The following is an 8,870-nucleotide window of genomic DNA, read 5'->3' as shown; positions in this document are numbered from 1 at the left end:
ACAGAAAGGAGCCGAAATGGGCCTTGGACCAGGAACATCCAAGTGTTTGGAGGGTGTTTGTGGATAATTGAGGAGAGTGAAGAGAAAAATGGAATCCCTGGAGGTCTAAAGGAATGAAACCCTTCAGGACCAGCCTGGGACAGAGATGTGGCTCTAACCAGGAGGGGCACGTGAGGTGGGGTCTAAATAAATGCATCCAAATTGCACCCATCACCTTCCTTCCAAACCTCTTCTTTCTATTCTCTCCCCAAAGAGAGTCATTTTTGACTCCTCTCTCCTTCACTCCTCACAATCAGATATCACATCTTCATTTTAAATCTAGTTGATGCACACTTATTGATCTTCTCCTAAATGCAGGCACTTTGCTCATAAATGGGGTTTAGAGAAATAAATAATAAAAGGTCTGAGAGGGCTCTTAAAATCCACAATCCTGAAGCATAGAGAGAGTGCTAGGATGATAGGAAAGATTACATCAAACAGTATTACTTGAGACTTCTCTCACATTTGGTGACCTCACTTTTAAGTTCTAGAGAATGTAGAGGCCACATGGTCAGAACTTTCTCACCTACATATATTTTAACCTCAAATAAAGACTAATTCCATTTTTGTGTCCTTTCCTCTGGTCCTTAAGAAAGAAGTGATGTGTTTGCAGTATTAACTGTCCTCTAAGCCTGCTCCTGCTCACCACCCCTTGGGTCTTGTGTTCTATATCTCAAGTCTAGAATATCTCGAGTAGCTAACTTTTATGGTTGCTTTACTTTGGAAAAACCAAAACAAAAACTGTTTAAGCCTTCCCAATCCATTTAAAGAAAGATTGGGTCCTGACTCTTCCAAAGTTTTTATCTTCTTTATGTACCTTAATTGCCAGATTTCTCCAAAAAAAAAAAAAAAAGCTTAACACTTCTGGCTCAATAAATGCCTTTTTTTTTTTTAAGAAAATGAACTGATGAATACATCCCATCCACTTATTATTTTGCCTCATTCCTGCCCTCATTTTTTAAAGTAAAATTCTCTGTAAGCTTGATACTCGCACTCTAGTTTCCCGGTGCAGAAGGTCTCTCTGACACTTTCATCCTGCTTAATTTAGGGATCTTCTCTATCTCGACTATATCTCCTCATTTGTACCCATCAAGATAATGTGCCTCTAAACAAGCTAGATCATCTAAGTACTAAGGATCAGAGACTCAGCAGAGATATGTTAAATATTCCAGCATTTATTCCATACATTTATTGAGGGAACTCAGCATGCTGGGTAATGCTGTGGGATGATTGATGAATAGGAGCAGTTAAATCCCTGTCCTTCCAGAGTTTATAATCTAATGGAGGTAGTTGGGGGGGGGGCAGGAAGAAGACCATTAACTTGTAAATACTTGAATAAACAAAATAATTTCAGATTGTTTTAAGTGCTAAGAAAGAAATCAGCAGGTAAGGGGATGAAGTGTAATTTGAGGCTAATTCTGATCGTGTGGTTAGAGAACACATGCATGAGAGGTTGTGGCCCTAGTGCTAATCATGAGCTGCTCTAGGCACTTGTGGCTGTGTCCCACCTTTTCCAGAGTCCATCAAGTATAATTGTTCAGCAATTTCACTTCTAGGTATCTATCCAGAGGAAATCAAAACACTAGCTTGAAGAGATCTGCACCCTCACATTCACTGTAGTACTATTTACAGTGGCCAAGACATGGAAATGAGATAAATGCCCTCCAATGGATAAATGGATACAGAATTGGAATATTATTCAGCCACGAAAAGAAGGAAATCTTGTCATTTGCTACAACATGAATGGACCTTGAGGGCATTATGCTAAATGAAGTAAGTCAGTCAGAAAAGGACAGGTATTATCTCACTTGTATGTGAAAACTAAAAACCAAATAACAACAACAATTGAACTCACAGAAAACAGATGGGTGGTTGCTGGGGTGGGGGGGTTGGGGAACCAAATGGGTGAAGGACGTCAAAAGTGTTACAAATGAATGAGTCCTGAAGATGATATGTGCAGCATGGTGATTGCAGTTGATAATACTCTTATATATTTGAAAGTTGCTGAGAGTAAAACCTTAAAAGTCCTCATCACAACAAAAAAATGTAGCTATGTGTATTGATGGATATTAAGTAGGCTTACTGTGGTGATTGTTTTCTTATATACATACATCGAGTCAATATATGGCACAACAAAAACCAGTACAATGTTATACGTCAATGATGTCCCAATAGAAAACTAAAAATTTTTCTTTTGCCTTTACATCTCTGCCTTCTATTCTAGTTCTTATTATTCCTTTTGTATTTGAACTTGCTCTTTGGACTTGTTGGATTAACTATGTAGAATGGTTTATCCAACTACAAAGTCATCCAAACTTCTCCCCCTTAATCATTTTGGGGGTAATGTCCATTTCTGATGGGGTTAATGGTGATTTAGGTGTTCTTTATGTCTTGGCACCCCAATTTTCCTTATTCTTTCTCCTAAACTGTGGCTCCCGTTGAATACTTATTAAATATTGGACATTAGTTTACCATATTCATTTGACTTTTCTGAATGAAAAGCTCTTGTATTTGTTATCTCTCTCCCTACTGCGGTCCACCTTTCACATTGCATCCTGAAAGTCATATTTAAATCATTTGTTTACAAAATTTTGAAAACTCTTTATTGGTTTATGATATGATCAAATAACTTAGCTCTGGCATTCAAGACCCCTCACAATTGGGCAAGAAGTAACCTAATTTGATTCACAAACACTCTTTTTCCTCTTGTAACTTTCTAGTTTAGTTTCTTCCCTTAGAAGCAACACTCTGCTCTCCTTCCTCAACCTCATAGTTTTCTCAATCCTGTGTATTGAAGGGGATCAGAACACATGTGCCATTTTGGCAGGTGGATTGTTTTGAGCTCAAGGCAGTTAAGACCCAGCAGGGGGAAACATTTTAACCTCTCCTTTAACTGCCTGAAAGAATTTAGATATGAGGCCTATACCAGGAGAGAGTTATTACCAGAAATAACTTTATATATCAGAAAGACTTATCTGCATGGCATTCCTGGTCCAAGGCCCAGTTCAGTTCCTTTCTGTCCTTAAAACATTGTTTCATGCCAAACACTTTTCCCCCCAAATATTTGCTTTTCTCATTTGCCTGTGAATTTTCTTCCTCCTCTTTGAAGCTCCAGACTCCTACCCACTTCTCCTTCACTCTGGATGGAATATAAGCCTCAGTTGCCTGACAATCTTTGTCTTTGTGTCTTTTGGGGGCTTCTGTATGTATATCATTGCATTGGATTTTGTCCTGTTAACCTGTCTTATGTCAAACTGATTATTAAACCAGCCAACAAAACTGAAAGTGAAGAAGGAAAAATTTTTCCTCCCATATACTATATTACATCAGTCTTTCTACATCATTTTTTGCCCAGGACTTCACACTTCAGACCTGGTTCAAGTTTCTCCTTATCTGAGAAGCCTGCCACATACATCCCATGTTGACTTAGTACTTCTCTTCCCCGTGCTGACAATAGTACCTGGTACATGAATCATAATAGCAGTAGTAAACTTTCCTAGGCCTTTACTCCTGGACAAGTTAAAAAATCTATCCACCCTTTTGTGCTCTAAGTATGGCTTACCGCAAAAAAACACCTTTCCCCAAATAATGTAGATTAGACTCACCAATGTATCCTTTTTTCACTTATAATGATGCCAGACATAGAGCCTTTTAATTCCCCCCTTTATTTGTCTCAAAAAGATGAGCTGAGCTGTTGTTCTCCACTGATCAATAGAAACAAAGTATCTGTTACTAACCTTAACTTAATTTCTCTCTTTTTCCAGGCCCCTCAACTTTGACCCTCCTTCCTTCTGACCCAGCAAACAACCTTAAATATCCTGCCTAAGAATCAGCAAACCTCAGGGGAAAACAATCCATGATTATCTCCCTCCCTCCATACCATGTTCTTTGTAGGACTTCATTGACCTTCCCTTTTAAAGAAAATTCCTTTCTGCATGGCCTGTGAGATACTTGCAGCTCTAAAATGGGATTGTCTTTCCAATTGCAATAGTTTCCTTTCCTTTATTGCCATATTCTTTACAAATATTTGTGTGTTTGCACAGTTTACTCACTTTCATCCAGATTTGGAGTTGTTCTATGGAACAATGACAATTACCAGATTCACGCAGTGCTCTTAGCATGTCTTAATCTGCTTGTTTCTGACTGGTTCCTCTGACCTTTTCCATAAATTTCTGCTTCTGTTTTAATCTTAATGCCTGTCTTTGTATGTCTATTCCATTTCCTTCCCTCTTCTTCACCTACCTGCCTGTTTGAGGCCAACTGCCTGTCTTCAGGTGTTGCCAGAGAGGCCTGCATGTAGAGGAGGTTCCTTCCCATGGTCTGGCAGGCTGCTGACTCACAGCTCCATTGCAGACTTAGGCTCTGCCTGTGGTAGAGGTGCCTGAATTTATACACCTAGCAAGAAGTAAAACTCTGGTTTCATGTTTGTTTTTGTTGTTTGTTTTTGTTTAAAGATTAATCCAGACGATTAAGAGAAATTTTGTTTATTTATTTCATTGCAATTCTTTGGTTTTAAAATTACCAAAATTAGAAGACTAATGTTGGTGTGTGTATGTTTCTGTTTCTGTGTATATACCAATGGGGTGGGGTGAGCACAAGATAATTAATGAACAGAGCAGAAGCAGGAAAGGGAGAGAATTTAGGAGAAGAGACATGGGCACATTCTAGAACAGTGTCTTTCTCAGGAATATTCTTTAACTGCTTTGTTGTTCTTATTCTCACATTATAACTGAACAAAAATGGAGGTTCAGCTGCTTGCTGCCACAAAAAGGTTTTATTCAGGTGTCACACAACCTGAGAGAACGGAGGCCTCCTGTCTCAAAGACCATCTCCTTTTTCTGCCCCAGCCTGCAGTTTTACCTGGGATAGGGAAGGGTTGGCTTTTTTCCTATCTAATTACCTTTCAAGCTTTTGGTGTGCCTGGGGTCCTATCCATTCATTTCTCTAGCTTTAACTCTCTCAGTGAATGAACATTCTCCAGCCCCATGTTGGCCAGTGGGGGAGACTTTCCAGTGCTCCATCTGAATGACTCTCTATAGTAACAAAATTACCCAAGAGAGAAAAAAGAGAGAAGCATGCTCCCAGTGTTAATGAAATTTGTTATTTTTTGTTTCTTGTAAAAGTCTTTTAGACTAGGCCCATTTTCCAGTCTTTTTTTTTAAAGGTGTTATTGATTCATTTTTAGAGAGGGAAGGGAGGGAGAAAGAGAGAGAGAGAAACATCAATGTACGGTTGCTGGGGGCCGTGGCCTGCAACCCAGGCATGTGTACTGACTGGGAATCGAACCTGCAATGCTTTGGTTCACAGCCCGCGCTCAATCCACTGAGCTATGCCAGCCAGGGCCATTTTCCAGTCTTATAGTTCTGTTTTCTGAAAATGGCTAGTATGAAAATGAACAAATCTTCCAACGTTTTATTACTTCATTTAGATGATTCGACTCTAGGTTGTATCGTGTAAAATATCTAAAAAGCAGATTATGTATTTATGGTGAGAAAGAGAATTTTATTCTCAATGTTTTTATATTGGAGCTTTCTAGCAATGTTATTTCTGACAGTGTCCCTTAAACTTAAACCCAGTGAAAGCATTTTGTTTTATTTTCAATCTCTGAATATAATACATTATAATATTGATTGCAAATGATTACCCCCTGTCCTTTTGATTTATTTCAAACTTTTATAGGCTGATACACAGATATTCTTCCAGGTGAATTTCATACTTATCATTTTCAGTTCCTAGAAATCCTACATACTTTGTCCCTTTTCTATGTTTTTGCTTAGGTAAGAAAATTGGGGTTTTCTTTGTTTTTAAAAATATGTTTATTTTTCAGTTACAATTGACATTAAATATTATGTTACATTAGTTTCAGGTACACAATATTGTGGTTAGACAATCACATCATTTACAAAGTGATCCACCTGACAATTCAAGTACCCACCTGGCACCAAATATAGTTATTATAATATTATTGACTATATTACCTAGAAACATTGTTGTAGCACTGACTATATTCCCTAGTCAGCAAGATTTTAATGGCAATCAGAGACAGATCTGAAGAAAGGATCCAACAGTTACTAGCTATATTTGCTTAAGTATTGGGTATGGGGAGGGCCACCAAAGGAATAAGGGCAGCTAAGTAGCAGACTGAATTTTTCCAGTAGTACTATCTACCTCACATAATGTTAATGAAGATAAAATGCTTAGCCTGAAGTAGTTTTTCAAATTTATTTTCCTTGACACACAATTGCTTGGACGATGAAAGCTGTCAAAACAAGAGGCTTCAAAGGAAATGTCATGACCTTCAATGTTCCATTACATGTCTAATTCAAAGTTTTGAGATTTTCTGTATGAGTGCCACCGTGTTGCAGTTCTTCGGAAATTTTTTTTCTTTGGCACTTGTACGCTGAGTCTTGTATCAGTGTTTATGTTCTTTCTAGTGTTATGCAGTGAGCCTACAGATGATAGATTCTGTGTCAGAGTCACCTCAGATTCTGCCACATTTGAACATATTTTCTGAGTATGGTAGGTCTCAGTAAATGTTATATAAATTACCATGGCCTCAAAACCAGATTCACACATGAGCTTCTATTCCACCTCAGCTACCTTTTATTACTAAGATCAATGTCAAATACTGAGAAAAGACTTTTACTTTCATTTCTCATTTTCATCTCAATTCCCAGAAATTTTGTTCTTGATAAGAGCTTGTTAAATGATTAATGAATGTTACTTGTTAGCTGCTACCTTTAGACCTTCTTGTTTTCATGTCATATTTGTAATTTGCATTCCATTGGAAAATTCTAGCCTAATTCTGAATAAACTGAGGGAAAGGGAATTCACCGAGGCCTCCTTAGAGATACTAGAGAGAGCCAGTGACCCAGGGGCCCACCGAGGGCTGGGAGGAGGGTGAAGCCAGAGACATTTAAGGTGCAAAGGAACTTGAGAGTGAGGGAGTTTTTGAATTTTGCCCTCTAGGTGCCTCATTTGCTTCACCCTTATTCCACCCCTAATCCCAGCTTTGACTGAGTCCTGTGGAGTGGGACAATCCATCTCCAATCCCTTGATTAGAGAGAGAAGGATATATAGATCACCTAAGTCTATCCTGCTTGGCATTTCCTCCTGATATTTTTTTTCTTCTAACTGCTTCTTCTGAAATTTGTTTGGAGATACTTGTCAACAAGAGAGGGAGAAGAGGATGAAAAATCAGATAACCCAGGTCTATTAAAAAATAATCCAGCCTTCCTTTTCAACATTAGATGTGTGGGTGTTTTCCCTTCACTAGCCAGTTCTGCAACACCAACTGGCTGTCCTGCAATATACTCATTCCTATACTGTCTACCTGGGTATAGAGTCAGATCACACAGGTTAAGGGCCCAGTCCGACCTTCAGATTCCAATCACAGGCAGCAGGTCCCCTAGGTACAAACAACCATCTAACTTAGCTACAAAGCAGAAATTCCCATACACCCCTTCTCAGGTTCTATTAATTATTTAGAGAGGTTAACAGAACTCAGGGAAACACTTATGTTTACCAGTTTACTAAAGATCTACTAAAGGATACAGATGAAGACATATATAGGGCAGGATCTGAGAAAGTTCTGAGTGCAGGAGCTTCTCTTTCTTTGGAGTTGTGGTGCATCACCCTCCCTGTATAGGGTTGTACTCACCAACCTGGAAGTATTTGAAACCAATGCTATTGGCATTTTATAAAGGCTTTCTTACGCAGGATGTACTATGGATTCCATTTCTAGCACCTCTCCCCTCTCTGGAGATGTGCTGAACATGGGGATGAAAATGTCAAGCTTCTAATCATAGCTTCTATTGTTTTCTGGTACCAGCCCCCATGCAGGGGCCTACCTAGGGTCACCTCATTAGATCAAAAGATGCTCCTAGTAATCTTATAACTTACAAATTTTTTGAGAATCCTTGTTTCAAGAACTTGGATGAAGACGAGGGGACCTAAAAACCACAGAATTTATTAATAAAAAATTGTGTATTTATTCTCACATGTTTAAACTTCAGTCACCTCACAGTACTCTCCATTTGATGCAATACACCTATCAAGATGTTTTTTTCACTGCTCAAAACAGTTTTTGAATTCATAGATTTTTATTCCTTTTAGTGCTTCTGCTACTTTTTTTTTTCTCCTCTTCTGTTGGCAAAACGTTTCCCTTTTGGACTTTTTTCATCCAGGGAAACAAAAAAAATGTCACTAAGGTGAGATAAGGTGAATAGGGAGGGTGGGGGCACAGGGATCATGTTGTTTTTGGTCATAACTGTTGAACACTCAGCACATGTGTGGGCAAGTATGCTCATAAATCACCCATCATGAAATGAGCAAATATGTTGAAAAGAATCTTAAAAAAAAATTCACTGAAGCTGAACGCAGCCTCTCACAACAATGCCAGCTGGTACACTGATACAGATGGGTCCCTAGAACACTCACCTAATGAGGGAAGCCTGTACTATAATGAGCCTGATCCCCAAAAGATTTCCTTTTGGGAGGGATCCCCTCATATATTTCTTATTATTTCACAGAGGTATCAGATCATACCTTTGGTAAACTTCTCTTCCTACCTCTCAGGACAGTGACTGACAATAACAAGTAGCACGTCAAAAGCCAGAGGATGTAGAAAGGAAAGGATGTAGAAAGAATGTAGAAGAGCATCATTCTTTTTTACTGAACTCTGAGTTTTTCCTGCTTCTGGTGTGTATCCATACTTTTATTTTACTCACTTTAGAAGCCATGAACTTTGGAGGAAATTATCATGTGGCATTATGCTTGCAGATGACAGGGTTATGAGAATTTGGGTTGATGTGTTCTCTTAAGGAAACTAC

Source organism: Phyllostomus hastatus, unplaced genomic scaffold (genome assembly GCF_019186645.2).
Source record: "Phyllostomus hastatus isolate PE091 unplaced genomic scaffold, TTU_PhHast_1.1 phas_contig_812, whole genome shotgun sequence".
Lineage (NCBI taxonomy): Eukaryota > Metazoa > Chordata > Mammalia > Chiroptera > Phyllostomidae > Phyllostomus > Phyllostomus hastatus.
Note: the sequence above shows the minus strand (reverse complement) of the source record.